This window comes from Cynocephalus volans, chromosome 8 (genome assembly GCF_027409185.1).
Source record: "Cynocephalus volans isolate mCynVol1 chromosome 8, mCynVol1.pri, whole genome shotgun sequence".
Lineage (NCBI taxonomy): Eukaryota > Metazoa > Chordata > Mammalia > Dermoptera > Cynocephalidae > Cynocephalus > Cynocephalus volans.
Window position 1 is genome coordinate 81,721,884 of NC_084467.1, and position 17,956 is coordinate 81,739,839.

General features: G+C 39.7%; 1 pseudogene; it reads right to left on the reverse strand.

Moving 5' to 3' along the window:
- Positions 1 to 3,643: 3,643 nt before the first annotated feature.
- Positions 3,644 to 14,678, reverse strand: LOC134384205 (MICAL-like protein 1; annotated as a pseudogene).
- Positions 14,679 to 17,956: the final 3,278 nt, after the last annotated feature.

Below are 17,956 nucleotides of genomic sequence, written 5' to 3' on the forward strand. Positions count from 1 at the left end.
GAAATCATGGGAGTTGTATTAGGGCACTGGCAATGGGAAGGCAAGGGAAGAAAGAGATCTGTGGGCATTTCAAGGTAAAATAAAAAAGATTTAGGAATCAGCTCAATATAGTCAAATACAAGCTGAAAGCTATATTGTAGGGCCTACCTGAAAGTTCTCACCCATAAGAGAAGTCTACAATCAAGCTGAAAAGGCAAGACAATTACTCATGCATATGCACAACACACAGTGAGTCCAGCAAACGAACAATAGCCTAGGCAGTAAATGAAGAGTCATTTATTGTGATCGGTATGTGATAGACACGTAATGCCTGATGAATGAATGAATGAATGAATGAGTAATACAATTGACCTATGCTATGAAAGTTCAAACTAACACAACGGCATACCGTTAGGTGCAGTGTTTATGAGTACAGGCTTTGGAATCGGGCCTTTTAAAAATCTTGGCACAACTACTAGGAGCAGCGAGAATTGGGCAAGTTATTTAACTTCTTTAAGCCTCATTTTCCTCACCTGTAAAGTGGGCATAATAATCGCTGTCATATAGTGCTAATGTGAACATAATAAAAGCATTGCATAAATAGGGCCTTGCACATAGTATATGATCAACAAATAAGTATTACATTTATAATGGCTTGGGAGTGGTCCAGGAAGACTTTTCAAAGGAGGTGGAATCTTGCAGAACTTAAACTGGATTCTGTAGGATGAGTAGATTTTTTTTTGTAGACAATGAAAGAGCAAGACATTCACTATGATCATGAGGAATAATACAAACAAAACTAAAAACAAAACAAGGCAGATTCATAAACCAATTGCTCACTGCTTCTTTTTCTGTACTCCCATAACATTCTGTAGATATGGGGTTTTTAAGTTTTAATTCCCTATTTCTTGAAAGCAAGAAATGTATCATTCATGGCTGGGGCTATATTCTCAGTACCTAAAGTAATGCTTGGTGCACAGTAGAACTTAAACATGATATTGAATGGATGGAGAAATAAACATATCTCCATGGAGCTCAGGGTTCAGCTGCAGGATTAATCAAAGATGGATTTCATCATTAACATACATTATCAGCAGGATATCTTTTTCTCTTATGAAGTAGCTATTTTCATTTGAGTCACCACTGGAGGATGGTTTTAGATTCTTGGGAACATAAAGGCAGCAGCTTGATACTTTTCTGGCTTAGAACTATAAAGAATAAAGTATCTTCAAAATGAAATTAAAATGCATTGGAAGAATATAAGTTTATAACTTCCATAGCTTGTTATTAATAGATTCTAGAACAGATCTCTGAGAAATTCTTTAGAGTCTAAGAGGTCTTTAGAGTCTTAGGCTTTTTAAGAGCCTAAGTTAAAAGCAAGTGCAACCAATCTTACAATACTTTCTAGAAATAATAACTTCAAATTATATAAGACATGTTGTTATGTCTTATAAAACTACCCTTTGCTCTCTGTTTCTATAGATTCACTATTTACCTTGACTGCAATCTTGATGAAAATTACAGACTTTTCACATAGCTAAAAGTTTAAGTTACCTAAAATATACCTTAATTTAATTTATTATTTTTTTTGGTGGCTGGCTGGTAGAGGGATCTGAACCCTTGACCTTGGTGTTGCAAGGCTGTGCTCCAACCAACTGAACTAACTGTCCAGCCTCCTACTTTTATTAAATTTTTAAAATGTATGTTGCTGATATTCTTTTTAAAATTTGTTTATTGAAACGTAATGGGTTATACATATTTGTGGGGTACAGAGCTGAATATCAATACCTGTGTACAATGTGTGATGATCAAATCAAGATAATTATCATATTCATCATTACAAAATATAATTATTTCTTAGTGCTGAGGACATTTGATCTTCTCTCTTCTAGCCATTTGAAAACATGCAGTAAATTAATGTTATATGTAGATGCCTAGCTTGACTGTGCATCGATAGAACTTATTTTTCCTGACTAGCTCTTTTGTCTTCATTAACCAATTTCTCACTATCCCTCCTCCCCCTCCCTTTTTCCCATCTCTAGCAACCACAGTTCTTTTCTTGCCTTCTTATTATAAAATATACTTTAAAAAAGTATTATGAGGGCTGGCTGGTTAGCTCAGTTGGTTAGAGTGCAGTGTTATAACACCAAGGTCAAGGGTTTAGATGCCCATACTGGCCAGCTGCCACAAAAAAAAAAAAAACTATTATGGGTAATGGAGATACAGGCTCCTCTTTGCCTCTTCTCAGCATCCTGGTAATCATCAAAACAGTAGCTTCCTTTCTTCTCTTGTCTCCATGCTTTTTATTATCTAATCAACGTTCCATAACAGTACATTGAAACCTCCTCACTGTTTTCACAGCGGCATAGTATTGCATTTGTGGGTATACCATTGTGTATTTAACCAGTTCTCTATACATCAGTGGTTCTCATTGTGAGAATGGGAGAGATTTTTTTCTCCCACAGACAATGCAATTGGCATTGTCTGCAATCATTTTGGTATTGGGGGAGAGTGCTACTGGCATCTAGTGGGTAGAGGCAGGGATGTTGCTAAACATTCTACAATGCATAGGGCAGCCTCACAACAAAGAATTGTCTGGTCCAAAATGTCGATTATTGCTGAGATTGAGAAACACTGCTATGGAAAGTGCTATGGCTTGAATGTTCCCTCCAAAACTCATGTTGAAATGTAATTGCCATTGTGATGGTATTAAGAGGTGGGACTATTAAGAGGTAATTAGGCCATAAGAGCTTCATGAATGGACTAATGTCCTTCTCTTGGGGATGGGTCTGTTATTGCAGAGTGGCTTGTTGTAATAGTTCAGCCCTCTCTTGTCCTTCTACCTTCCACCATAGGATCATGTGGCAAAAAGGCCCTCACCAGATGAAATCCCTTGATCTTGGACTTAACAGACTCCAGAACCCTGAACCAAAAACTTCTATTGTTTATAGATTATACAGTGTGTGGAATTCTGTTATAGCAACAGCAAAACAGACCAAGACAGATGGACACTTGAGCTACTGCCAGTCTTTGGCTATTACAAACAATACTTCAACAAATAACCTTGTAAATATGTCATTTTGTATAAATACAAATATATTTGGAGGATGATGTAGTAGACTGAATGTCCCCCCCAAACTCACTGAAGCTTAAATTGTGGCCCCAAGTTTTATGTATTAGAAACTTGGTCCCTACTGTGATTGTTAAGAGGGTGGGAAATTCTATTATGGTAATTGAAAGGTGGGGCCTTGAAGAGGTGATTGGATTGTAGGATCTTGCTGTAGTGAATGGATTAATAATGGTGGTCGGGCGTGGTTCTGGGGGCTTTACAAAGAGAGTGAATGAGGAGATTACTCTAGGCTCTCTCTGCTCCACCATTTTTGCAATATGATACTCTGCCATCACCAGCTGTGTCCCCTGGACTTTGAACTTTCCAGCGTCAGAAACTGTAAGCAATAAATTTCATTTTCTTTGTAATAACCCAGATCCATGTACTTTGTTATAAGCAACAGAAATGGACTAATACAGATGAATTCCAGAAGTGAGATTGCTGGGTCAAAGAATAAGTGCAATTGAAATGTCCTCCAAATGCTCTCCAGGGGGGTGTGCATTTTGCACTCCTAACAGCAGTTTATTTCTATAACCTCATCAACAAAGTGTGTAGTCACACTTTTTTTTTTTTAGCAGTCTGAGAAGTGCAAGATATTTCAGTTAGTTTATATTTAAAGCCCTCGGGTTTGTCCTCCTTCTGGAACTCTTTCTTCTTGATCATGGCTTCCAACATCTTGTCTTCCTCTTCCTCCCTCTGCCGGTCCTTGTCCAGGCAGCTGATGGTGATGTTGTGCTGCTCAATGAAGGTCACATGCTCCTGCAGTAGAAGGTCATCAGTATCTTCTACTGGCCCCAGTTCTTGACTATCCGGTCCTTTTCTGGCTTGTTGAGAAGGCACCGGAACTTGTACTCAATGTCAGCCTGGCGCTGTTCCAGGTTCTGCTGCTTGAAGATGTAGATGAGCTCAGACTCTTGCCACATCAGTAGGTACTTCTTGTGGATGAGCTTGAACCAGTCCACCAGCATGTTGTCCTCAGGCCCTCATTCATTCCACCATGCAGCTTCTCCTCTAGCAGGACCCCACAGTGTTCCAGGGTATCCAGCTGGCATTCAGTAGTGTCCATCTCTTCATGGATGTCCTCCTCAGGGATGTACTAGTCAGCCTGGACCTTGCATCTGATGAATGGAAAGCCATGTCCTGGCGCTTCACTGGCTTGGATCCCTTTGTGGCCTTCTTTGTGGTTGGGATGCTTCAGGTGATGGCTTCTGGTTAAAAGGATTCTCCTTGCAGGAAGACTTTACCTGCAGCTATGGGCCTGAGGTTCCAGGGGAAGGTGCAGGGTTCCTGTCTCCCACCAGCACGAGGGGTTGGTGTGGCACCACTGCAGGGCTTGGCTGCCTGGGGACCTGGGCTGTACCTAGTCCTGGGGGTAAGGCCAGGGCTGGCTTGAGGTGCCTGTTCCACACCAGGCTGCACCAGCTCCCCAGAGGAGGACAAGGAGGAGTAGGCAGAGAGGCTGGCAGAGTTGCCCAGGGTGGCTGGGGTGCCAGAAGCATAGAAAGCAGGCTCTAAGAAGCTCTTGGGCACCACTGGCACCTCCAGAAGCTCCCCACCAGCAGTCTGGCTGGAGCTCTTGGATGACAGGCTCTCCACCCTGAGGGCTGGTGGTGGCGTGGCAGAGGGTGGCTTTTCACGCCAGAGGTGGGAGGCATGGAGAGTGAGCAGGTTGGGCTGGGTGCTTGGGGTGGGGGCCAGGGCACTTCTTTGTCTTGGGGCTGCTGATGGGAGTAATGCCATACCTGGGGTGCAAGGACTTGGGTGTGGACTCTGGACAGGTCAGGGCGGGGCTGGGGGCAGGGTATGGAGCTGGGGACTCCTTCTCTTTAAAAGCATTGTAGGGCTTGGGCCCCCAGCTAGCCTCTGGGCTCTGCTGGGCAACCTCCTCCACACCTCCATTCTCTTCTTTCCTGCTGTTCTGGCTTGGAGGCCCAGGGCTGCTGCTTGCGGGGAGTGGAGTCAGATTCTTCTTTGGTTCTGCTTACACAAGCATGGTCCATGGGGGTCTTTCCTGAGGGCTGGCATCCCAGTCTAACAGCTCAGGTGTTCCTCTTGGCTTGGGGACAGGGAGTTCGTGCAGGCTTCCATTCACTAGGCTGATACTGCCACCGTGTTCTACCAGGTTCTCCTGCTGTGGGCTAAACCAGGGCCCAGGCATGGGGGGTGGCAGTGCTGTGCTCTCAGAGGCCTTCCTGGGGGTGGGCATGGGGCAGCTGGCCGGGGAGCTGGCCAGCTCCTGTGGTTTGCTGGGAACTCAGGGCTTGGTGCGAATCTGAGGCCAGGCCTCCAGGCTGGCCTTGGGTCCATCTGCCTCAGCCACAGGGTCTGCCTCCCTGGACATCCTTTGCTGCTTCTGCGAGTTGCTGCTGATACTGCTGCTTTGGCTGGTGTGTGGGCCCTGATCTGGTACCCGGCTGCCCCCCAGGGCCCATCCTGGCGCAGTGTTCCGCACACACAAAGGTCTCGTCCTTGGGCCCACTCCTGTAAGCCCCAGGGAACAGGTTACGGAAGCAGTGTCTGTGATACAGCCTGCCCCCTAGCCAGGAACCACTGTACCAGGTGCACGTGATATTGGCAAGCAGGTGGGTGCCCTGCTCCCAGAAGCTGCCCAGGGAGAGCTCTCACCCAAGCCCCATCTCCTGGTTCTGCTGTAGTAGGTGCTACTTATGGCAGGGACAAGGGTGCCAGGTCCTTTCTAGGTGGTGAGATACTGGCTTGGCCGGGACTGGCAAAGTGGTTGTAATTCTAGGACACATAGGTCATGATGCTGAGGTAGTCAAGGACACTTATAGAGACCATGTCATTGGGGTCCAGGAGAGCAGGGATTCCCAGCTCCTTCTCAGCCACTTCAAAGGCAAAACGGTCATTCTCCAAGACATTATTCTTGGAAAGTAAATCAAAATCTCACGGCCCAGTTCCCTCATTGTGAGTTGGCCGTGGGCACAAGCGTCCAGCTGCCTCTGTTCCGTTGGGGGAGTCAGGAGAGGGCGGCCTCTGCAATTATCTTATGATAACATCTATATATTAGTCCATTTTATGTTGCTATAACAGAATACTTGGAGCTGGGTAATTTATAAAGAAAAACGAAATTTATTGCTTACAGTTTCTGAGGCTGAGAAGTCCAAAGTCCATCTGGTGGTGGTGACAGTGACCCAGGGGTCCCACATTGCAAGATAGTAGAAGCAGAGAGCAGAGAGAGCACAACAGACTCCTCTTCTTTTAAAGCCCTCAGAACCACACCCCCAATCACCATTTTTAATCCATTCACTACTGCACGGTCCTACAACCCAATCACCTCTTCAAGGCTCCAGCTTTCAATTACCATAATAGGATTTCCTACCCTCTTAACAGTCACAGTGGGGGTCAAGTTCTAATACATAAAACTTGGGGGACACAATTCAAGCCTCAGAGAGTTTTGGGGGGATGCAATTCAATCCACTACAACATCTTTTCATATGGTTGAAGGCCATTTGAATTTTATTTTCTGTTGCCATAGTGGAAGATTAAGTTAGCTGTCTGAGCACTGGGTGGCGTTTTCAGAGAAAGGTCAGTAGGAAGGTCAGCTAAAGGCAGGGTTTAACACAGCGAAGGAAGGAATCTGCACTTTTAATTATGGCACCCAAAAATACAAAACTCGAGAAATCTAGTCTAAGCCAATGTACTAGAAAGAGTAGAATTAAATGGCATGGAACTGGAGTAAGCCACATGTCCTAAAGGCCAGAGTGTTTTGGAGCCAGAGTGAAGAGCCAAGAGTCCACAATTTGTCAGGAGAGTCAAGGTTGGAATAAAAATATATTGGGAGCAAAAGCTAGTAGTGTGTGAGATGAGTAACATAGCAGCAGCTGACTTACAAGGAGCAAAAGTAGGTAGACATCCGTGCTGAACTACTTACTTCCTCCTCACAGAATTTTGTTCTTACTTCTATTAAAGCATTTAACTTGTATTGCAATTGTTTGTTTTTCCTTCACTTAACTATTAGGGTAGGGTCCATAAAGGCTTTTGATTTCTGTGTCTCCAGCTTCTAGCACAATGCCTGTCATTAAGTTAACCTTTATTAGAGGAAGGAAGAAGGAAAGGAGGGAAAGATTCGTGTTTGCTTCCAATCATATTCTGTGTATTTTCATACCTCTGTGTCTCGTGCTGATCTTGAAGTTCTGCTCTAAGATGTTCTATTTCTTGCTCCTTTATTAATATCTATTTGCATTTTATTTTATTTTATTATTATTATTTTTAGATGACCAAACCCTTTATTTGGTGTTGTCAGCACCACGCTCTCCGAAGTGAGCCAACCGGCCATCCCTATGTAGGGATCCACACCCATGGCCTTGGTACTATCAGCGCCACACTCTCCCAAGTGAGCCACGGGCTGACCCTTCTATTTGCATTTTAAATGATTCGTTTTTAAATGACTCTCTGCAGCATACTCCATCTCCATCTCCAAATATGTTCATTAACTGATAATTAAAGTGTTTATATTCTTCTAGTCTAAATTAATAAATACACTTGGTTGATTATCAGTGCAGTTTATTTGTATGTCTTATTTATACATCTTCGTGACCAGAGACTCAGGGTATGATTTAAGTCCTGCTCTTGTAAAAAACAAACAAAAAACAAAGAACCCATGTGTGATATTCCTCTTAAACATGTTTTGTGAATATTTGATGTTTCACATGAGACTGGCTCTCCTGCCAAGTGAAATACTCAAATTGAGTAGTCCAGGTTCTCTCTCCTTGAAAAGTTCTAGAGAAACACTAATGAAATTTTATTTTTTATTTTTTTGGCAGCTGGCTGGTACAGGGATCTGAACCCTTGACCGTGGTGTTATAGCACTATGCTCTAAGCACACTAATGAAATTTTAGTCTCCAACTTTACTTTTTCTGGATTGCGACTCAATCTCTTTTTGATGGTATTTTAAAAATTACATTACCAGCCTTTGTTCATTTCAATAGGCTTTTACAAGTATAATTCTCTATTTTATAATTTATTTTTATTATAATTTAAATTGGATGCTTCTTGATGACTTAGCAAGAAATACATGACTCTCAACTCTAAAAGCTTATTGAGATTAAATTATAAAGCGTAATATTTCAAGAATATTTCTTGCAGACACCAATCCCATAAATGTTTCAACTCAATTTAACAGGCATCTTGTGAAAAAACAGTATAGTAAGTCAGAATTTTGCTCAAAGCTTGATTATCATGAATTGAAGCATTCATTATCTTCTGTGATCCTAGTACCACACTTGATAATAGGGTAATTCAAAGTTGATTGATACATATTTCCTACTTCCCAGGAAGTTAAAGATCAGTGAAAGAGGTAACGTATGAAGATTCATATTATTTTATTGTGCTTTTCTGATGTTCTTAATCAGTTTAGAGATACATCTTGATAATGTTTATTCATTTCTCATTCTTCTTTATGGTGATATTTTATAATGTCATATGTTTAAAGCTTTTTTGAAATTAATTGATCTTTTCTTGAGAATCTCCTCTGTCTTCACTTCTGGTTTCCTGGAGATATTTATCAGTAGTCTCCAAAAACAGGTATTAGAAAAGAAAATATTTACAAATATATTTAATCACACTCAGTATTTTCTACTTCCAATTTAAATAAATCATGGATATCAAATTTCTTTCTTCCTTTTAAAAGAAGTATTTTATATGGGAATATGGACACCAAAATGTTAGCCTCTGTATATTACAAGTAATTAAACATTTTTGCTTTATAGTTTTTAATATTTTTCAGGAGATAATATCAATGCTTTATAATGAGAAAAATATGTTTTAGAGACAACTATTGGCTTGTACAAAAAAATTTTTTTTGCTTTTGTGAAAATACAGAGGAAAAATCTAATGTTATAGATTTATACATTACAATGAAAACATGTTATATGTAAACAAAGGGATCCTTTTACAGAAGTTCCTTAGAAATAAAAGGAAAATCAAAACCAAAGCAAAAGCCATGTCATATCTTAAAAGCACTTTACTCCAAGGATACGAATCTATTAATTTAAACAGTGGGACTATTGTCCATAACAGTACCAAATATTCTGCATGGATAGAAGCCTCCAGCTGTAAACTGATGGACTTTTTGTGGTCTAACAGCAGTTGAGGGTTTCTACCCTTACAAAACCATTTCTCATGTTGCATGAGATTGTGAAAAATGTATAGAACAGATTATGTTTCACTTTCTTTATATGCTCAGCTCATTGAAAGTAGGTTAATACTGTGGGAATCCTGATTCCATTCACAACTCTGAATACGTGCTTATAGTATTTATACATCTAGAGTTTAAGTGATCACTCTTGTCACCATCTGTACATGGATAATTTTTACCCTAAGAGCTATTAGTTCCAATGTATTGTTTTGACATTATACATTATAGTTGATTGAAACAAGTGAATACCACAGCAGTTGGCACTCTAAAACAAAATTCAGAGCAATAATTTTCATATTATTGTGAAATACAATATACTCATTACCCACACTGAGTTTGCTATGGAGTCAAAATGCAAGCTGGGGAAAATAAGAATGAAATCTATGTAGAAATTATCATCACTCGATTGACCAAAAAAAAAAAAAAAAAAAAAAAAAATCCTCAGTGAAATCAATTGAGACTACAGAGTGCAACTTAGGAAAGTTACATAGACCTAGAGTTCCCAACATTTGTCAACTATGACAAATATTTATGACTAATATTTATGGCTTTCCTTTCCATTTCTTTTCCACTGTTTCTTTTCAATCACAGTATAGTATAACTTGTTTAAAATTTTTTAAAGGGCTAAAGATTCAAAAATGAAACTAAATTATTTATTTATTTATTTATTTAATTTTTTTTAAATGACCGGTAAGGGGATCTTAACCCTTGACTTGGTGCTGTCAGCACCAGTCTCACCCAGTGAGCAAACCGGCCATCCCTATATGGGATCCGAACCCATGGCCTTGGTGTTATTAGCACCGCACTCTCCCGAGTGAGCCACGGGCCAGCCCGAAACTAAATAATTTAAAAGCGAGCTCTTCCTAGGAGAGTAAGTGCAACCTAAAAAATATGAAAATACAAGAAATCCTTGTAGATCACAACTTTTTAGAAATGTTAATAGTAGTTAAGACATAATAGGTATCAAACTATCAAATTCCGGCTACAAAGGATTATTTGAAAACTCATTCTAAAATTATTAAATAGCCTGTCCATAAGCATAGCACTTCCCACTAACTCAAAAAAAAAAAAAAAAAAAAGCAGACGGAAAGCACATGGATTTTACAAAAGGATTGTTTTTAAACATAATTGATGTTATTTATTTACAAGTTTTTAAGTATTTCTAAGTATCACTATAATTAAAGTTTTGTTTTCAATAGTGTAATCAAAAGCTGTTTAAAGTTGGAGAAAGAAAAGATCTTGATGATCTGCTATATTGATTAATTTCTAACCTTAGTTGTATACTGACCTGATTCTAGTATTATCTAAAACTATTAGGTCAATATTACTGAAATTATCTAATTATGAATGGCTCTAATAACCCTTGAATATGACTGCAGTTTATCAAGGAGTTTTGACTTTCCTTACAAAAAACAAAAAAGAACCCCCCCCCAAAACAGTGGACATGTTCAATTGTCAAGGAACCCAAAAGGAAGGGAAAAGTAACTTATGTTTCTTTCTTTTTTTTATTGAAACATAATTTATTATACTGATGTGTGGGGTACAGAGTTGAATATCAATACCTGTGTGCAATATGTGATGCTGAAATCAGGATAATTAGTGTATTCAACATTACACAATGTAATCATTTTTTGTGGCCCTTTACCAATTTCTTGCTAAACACTCTTTCCTCTCCCCTTTTTAATTTACATTTCTTGAATGCCATTATATATCAGACATTATGCTACGCATTTTACATGAATTTCTTACTTAATGTTTCCAACAATCTTTGAGTAGTGTATTACTATCCTATTTTGCAGATAAAGAAAATGAGATTTTAAGGGGGAAAAATGACATGTAGATGGTGCTTAGCTCTTCCTTGTGATGAAAACCCAAATCCCTGAGAATAAATTAGAGGCAGCTCTTATAAGACAGTGAGGTTGAGCAAAAACATGTCAGATGAGTTCAGCATGAACAAATGCAAGGTAGCATTTACTTAAAATATATCTAGAGGATAATGGTAAGTCAATATTAACCATTTCTTTAAGATAGAAATCCTGAAACCGTTACAGTCAACATACCAGTAAAAGATTGAGTATCGCCAAAAATTAAATGGAATACTAAATTGAAATACTGTCCTACCCTTGAACAAACTATGATACATCCACATCTAAAATATTCTGCCCCGTTCTGCTTGCTTCATCTCTAGAAATAAATAATGGAACTGAGAAAGGCCCAGATGAAATTGACTGAGTTGTTTAAGGGAAAGTGGCACTTGAAGTTTTTTAGGCTAAAAATGTAGACTCTTCCATCCTCAGATTACCTTTTTTGCGACATGCTAGTCTAGACCTTGGAGAATGCTGGCAAGAAAGGTGAACATGCCTACTCAGACTCTTATCTAATCATTCATATAACAAACATTAAATACTGTACAGATACTAGAAATCAAAGATGACAAAGGTATCTTTCAGACATCTCCTGTCTAGACATTCCTGTTGTTTTATTCTAAGTAAATATACATATGAGATGTAGGGGGCTGGCCGGTTAGTGCAGTTGGTTAGAGTGCAGCCTTGTAATGCCAAGGTCAAGGGTTCAGATCCCCATACCCACCAGCCACCAACAAGAAACAAAAAATAACCTGGGATATAACCACAACCTGTGCCAGGCTCTATCTGTCCCCTTGGGCTTGGAGAAGCAGTTCCTCACTGATGCATTGGTTTCTTCAACCCCCATCCTGCACCAACCCTTGTTCTAGGTCATCCTCCTGTGCCTTAGAGGAAGGCTGGTTACGAAAATTTTATCATCCCTATTCCTCACCCCAGCTGGCCTAGGCTTTACTGGAAAAATATCTGATCTGTCAAGAACACTGGCACCAAAGTCCCTACATCAACTCTAAAACCTTCCAAAAATGAAAGTGGCAAAACATATCACTGTCCCTAGCCCTCACTTTTTATGTTAAGTATTTTAATCAGGCTTTAGTGAAGACAAGATAGCACATATAGCACAATTTCCAGATTATTTATTTGATAAAATATGGTCAATTTAATGAATATTAACTCAATTAATGTTAATAAGCACCTAACAGGAAATATATAAATTTTTGATAAAAGACATCAATCTAGTAACTACCATGGGAATGGAGATCAGAGCCAGCCTAATAGCAGTGGATGATCAGATACATGATTTACAAATATTTTCTCCCATTCTGTGGATTGTACTTTCACTTTCTTCATAATACCCTTTGAAGTAAAAATTTTTCATTTTGATACAGTCCAATTTATTTTTTCTTTGGTTGCTTGTCTTTTGGTGTCATATTTACGAAATCATTGTCTAGTCCAAGGTCACAGCTATATATTCTCCTAAAAGTTTTATAGTTTTAGTTCTTACATTTAAGACTTTGATTAATGTTGAGCTATCTTTTGAATATAATATACAAGTAACCATTCAACATAGACGACAACCTATACAGCACCAACACTTGACCAAATCCCACAGCAATCCAGTGAGGTCCTCTGAAGGCTCAAAGTAAAGAGGGAGGTTCTCTGTGTAAACCCATAGCTGTGTGTACTGATAAGAAGAGTCAGCACACAGCACTGCAGTACTTGGCTGGTTGCCACAGTCCATTCGATATCCTTTTTTTTTTTTTTTTTTTTAAAAGATGACCGGTAAGGGGATCTTAACCCTTGACTTGGTGTTGTCAGCACCACGCTCTCCCAAGTGAGCTAACCGGCCATCCCTATATAGGGATCCGAACCTGTGACCTTGGTGTTATCAGCACTGCACTCTCCCCAGTGAGCCACGAGCCGGCCCTTCGATATCCTGAATGCAGACTGCAGATATGTGTGGTGGTCCCAAAGGCATCATAATACCTTCCTGTACATGAGTACCTACATCACCTGCCTGGGTCAAAGACAGGTCTTTTAGGCTCAGGAGATGACAGTGCCCACTCCCCAATATTTGCAGAAGCAGGTGGATGACAAGCCTGTCTCTAGGGCTCTAGATACATAAATCACTGCAGGTAAAATGAGAAGAAATGGAGAAACCTTTTAAAGAGATTAGATTAGATTTCAGGTTAAACAGATCAGTACTATTAGAGGTAACCTTTAGAACATTTTCAAAGCAGAAGAGCTGGAGAAGAGAAGCATTTTAACGCCTAAATGGATGTGGGCTCAGGAAGAAGTATTCTTTATAAAGTGTCCATACCTCAGCAGAAGAAACTACTGATTCTATGGTTAGGTGGTTGCGTATAAGAGAACTTTAGGCTGAAATAAAGGGTGAAATTTAAAACCAACTGAATAGCTTAAAGATCTAGGGCACAGGTGTGAATCAGTGGAAGGAATAAAAGTTAAAGAAATAGAGTATAAAGTTTAATGAATTCAATTAGTTTAAGCTAGTTGAAGTTAAGATGTTCTGCAACTGTACTTGGCCTACTTTTATAATATTTGTACCCTCAGATTTCCTTTCAGGAAAGCAGAGTAGTTTTACTGCTTAATTAACTAACCAAACACACTGTGCTGACAACTGGTAACTGAAAGAGTTTAAGCCTTAAGTAAAATACAGGAAATTTTCCATTATTACTTTAGTGAAAAACAGAAACTTATTAGCAACAACATTCATTTATTTTTTTGACAAATATTTATCAATCTTCTATGTGACAGGGCATTATTCTAGTCACTAGGGATCTCACAACAAACAAAACGAAGTCTTGACTCTCATGGAGCTTATATTCTAGTGACAAAGACAGATAATAAAAAATGGGGCAGCCAGTTGGCTCAGTTGGCTAGCTTGCAGTGTTATAACCCCAAGCTCAAGGGTTCAGATCCTGGTGCCAGCCAGCCAGCCAGCCACCAAAAAAAAAAGCAAACCCAGACAGATGATAAAATATATATATTTAAGTGGTGGTAAGTGCTATGGACAGAGTGCCTGAGAGGTTCTGTTAAATAGAGGGCACTCAGAGAAGGTGACAGTTGCTCTGGTTCAATTTATATTGTTCAATAAAATTATTAGTCATCAAGTGCTTCTTTGACGCCTACCAGAATAATAATAGCAATATTTGAGTTCTTCTAGTTCCAGGCATTATTTAACTTATCCTTACAACAAATCTGAGATAGGCATTACTATAATTATTGTTATTTCTGATTTACGGTAGATGAAACTGAGTCTTAGAGAGGCTGACTCCTTCATTTATTTATTGCTATGTAACAAAAATCTCAAAATTTACTGGCTTAAAACAACAACAATCACTTATTTGCTCATAATTCTGCAATTTGATCGGGGCTTGGTGGGGACAGCTCACAGGCTCTGCCTGGCATCAGCTGGAGTGGCTTGACTGGGGCAGGAGGATCCACTTCCAAGGTGGCCTCACTAACATGGTTGACAAATTGGTGCTGGCTGTTGACTGGAAGCTCAGTTGACAAGCTCTCCTGGCGAGGAGCCACAATTATGTTCCACATGGCCTTTCCAAACAGCAAGGACAGGCTTCTCACAGCATGGCAGTCTCAGGGTGCTTAGAGTTTTTAAATGGCCACTGGCTTCCCCCCAAGACAAAGGGGGAAACACCAGGCCTTTTAAATACTTGGGCTCAGAAGTCCTAGAATGTCACTTCTGCCACATACTATTATTGGTTAAATGTCACAAAGCCACCTCTGATTCAATTAGGGGGACTACCCAGGGGCATGGATACCAGGAAGCAGGGTTCACTGGGAGCCACCAGTATAGTTGACTACCACAGTTTGCCCTTTGGCTTCTAATGATATATGTCCCTTCCACATGCAAAATATACTTACATCTCCCAAGACCTCCAAAAGTCTTATTCCATTTTTGCATTGGCTCCAAATCTAGGATCTGCCTGGGATCCCTGACTCATGGTGCCATTACACACCTAGATGCTTAAGTCAGAGACTTATTCATTCTCCTTAATTCCCCCACTTTCTCCTTTCATCTTAATTCAGCACTCTAAATTATTTACTTTACTTCCTAAACATCTTCCCAATTAGTCCACTTCCTTCCTTTCCCACCTTCTCAAGTCTAAGCTAACATAATCTGTCACTTGGACTACTATAAAGACCTCCAAATGATTCTTCTGACCCTCACTTGCTCTTCCTCTAATTCAGTGGTTCTCAATTAGGTATGCTTTTGCCCCTCAGGGGCATTTGGCAATGTTTAGAGACATTTTTAGTTGTCTCAACTCAGGGGGTGGGCACTACTGGCATCTAGTGTGGAGAAGTGTTGTCGACCAGTACCCTGAGGGGAGACCGTGGGAAATGAAGAAAGACACAATTTATTTTATGGGATCAGGAGTACATTGCAGGCTACTGACCTGTAAGCCATCTCAGTTTATTTTAGGTTCCTTTTCATAAGCCAGTGAAAATAACAAATCGTACTGATTAAGTCAATTATATCCAGAACCAATGTTATTTATAGAACATTTTCAGAAGATTCATAGCTAACTACTTATCAAAAAAAATAAGAACATAAGTTTCTCATTTACAAAGCTTCCAGGGTCCTGGGTTCAATCAAGCGTCAGACCTCAAAGGGAGGGAGAAGGGGGATGTTGGCAAAAGGAATGCCAGCCTTGCTGTCTTCCCTAGAGTAGCAAGGACTTTGTCAGCTTGCTTATTCAGTACCCCACAGAGAAGCCAGGGATATTGCTAAACATCCTACAGTGCACAGGACAGCCCTCCAAAACAAAGAATTATCTATCCCAAAATGTCAATAATGCTAAGATTGAGAAACCCTGCAATCTTTTTTCCACCAAATAGCCAGAGAGGTCTTTTTCAAACACAATCATGTCAACACCCTGCTGAAAATCCTTCAAGTTCTTACTACTGATTTTAGGTTAATAAATGAACCTTTTTTTAATGGCCCATAGGGTACTCTGCAGTGTAGCCCCATCAGCCTCTTTAGCCTCAGCTGGTGCACTCTCCCTCTTGTTTTCTTATTCTCCAGCCACATGGGTCTTTCTTCAATTGTCATGTACATACTGCATCTCACTACAGGGCTTGCATTAGTCCGTTTCTGTTGTTTCTAATGGAATATCTGAAAATTTGTGATTTACAAAGAAATAAACTTTATTACTTATAATTTTGGTGACTAGGAAGTCCAAAGTCCAGGGAACACATCTGGTGAGGGCCTTCTTCTACAACAACGCAGAGTATCACATGGCAAACGGACTGAGCAAGAGAGAGCTAACTTCCTCACTTGCTCTCCTTTTAAAGCTATCAGAACCATGTCCATTACTCCATGAATGGATCAATCCCTTTACCAGGGCACAGTCCTCACAGTCTAATAACCTTTAAAGGCCCCACCTGTGAATTATCATAATTAGATTTCCCAGCCTCTTAACTCTATTACAATGGGGATTAAGTTTCCAATATATGAAACTTTAGGAGACACATTTGACCATAGCAGGGCCTTACCTACTCTTCATCAGTAATGCTCCTTCTCCTAATACCCCCCAACCCCCCACACTTACCCAGTTAATTCCTATTCATCTTTCAGATCATAGTTCAATATGACTTCCTTAAGGAAGACTTCCCTAACCCTCCAGACTAGGTATGAGCTCTTATAGCCCTATGAGGCTTTCATTCACTTTTTTGTGTCACTATTTGATTAGTGTCAGGCCCCTTCCATACCCCTACACACTAGATTGTAAACACCGGTAGGGCCAGGTCATGTTCATTGGGTTCATGTTGTAATCCCAGTTCTTAGTGCAATGGCTGACATACAATAGACATGCAATAATATTTTTTAAATTAATAGACTTTATTTTTAGAACAGTTTTAGGTTCACAGAAAAATTGAGCAGATAGTATGGAGTCATCATATAACTATCCTCCCCTACCCCCCAGTTTCCTCTATTATTAACATGTTGCATTAGTGTGGTAAATTTGTTATAATTAATGAACCAACATTGACACAACATTACTAAGTAAAATCTGTAGTTTACATTAAGGTTTATTCTCTGCACTGTACAATCCTATGGGTTCTGACAAATGTATAATGTCATATGTTCACCATTATAGTATTATACAGAATGGTTTCACTGCCCTAAAAACCCTCTGTGGTCCACCTATCCATCTGTCCTTCCTCCCTTGCCACCAACCCCTGGCAACCACTGATCTTTTTACTGTCTCTATACTTTTGCCTTTTCCAGAATGTCATATCAGTTGGAATCATACAATATGTAGCCTTTTCAGAATGGCTCCTTTCACTTAGCAACATACATTTGTTTCCTTCATGTCTTTTCATGGCCTCATAGCTCATTTCTTTTTATCACTGAATAATACCACTGTATAGATATACCAGTTTGTTTATCCATTAATCAATTGAAGGGCATCTTGGTTGCTTCCAGTTTGGGGCAATTGTGAATAAAGCTGTTATAAACACTTGTGTGAACATACTCATTTAAATAAATGTATAAGTACGTGATTGCTAAATCATACGGTAAGACTGTGTAGCTTTTTAAGAAACTCCAAAACTGTTTTCCAAAGTGGCTGTATTATTTTGCAGCAATGATGAGAGTTCCTGTTGCTGTACATCTTCACCAGCATTTGATCTTGTCATTTTTTTTTCAATTTTAGCAATTCTAATAGGTGTGTAGTAGTATTTCATTGCTTTAATTTGCAATTTCCTAATGGCATATGATGTTCAGCATCTTTTCATATGCTTGCTTGCCATGTGTACATATTCTTTGGTGAAGTGTCTGCTCAGATCCTTTGCCCGTGTTTTCA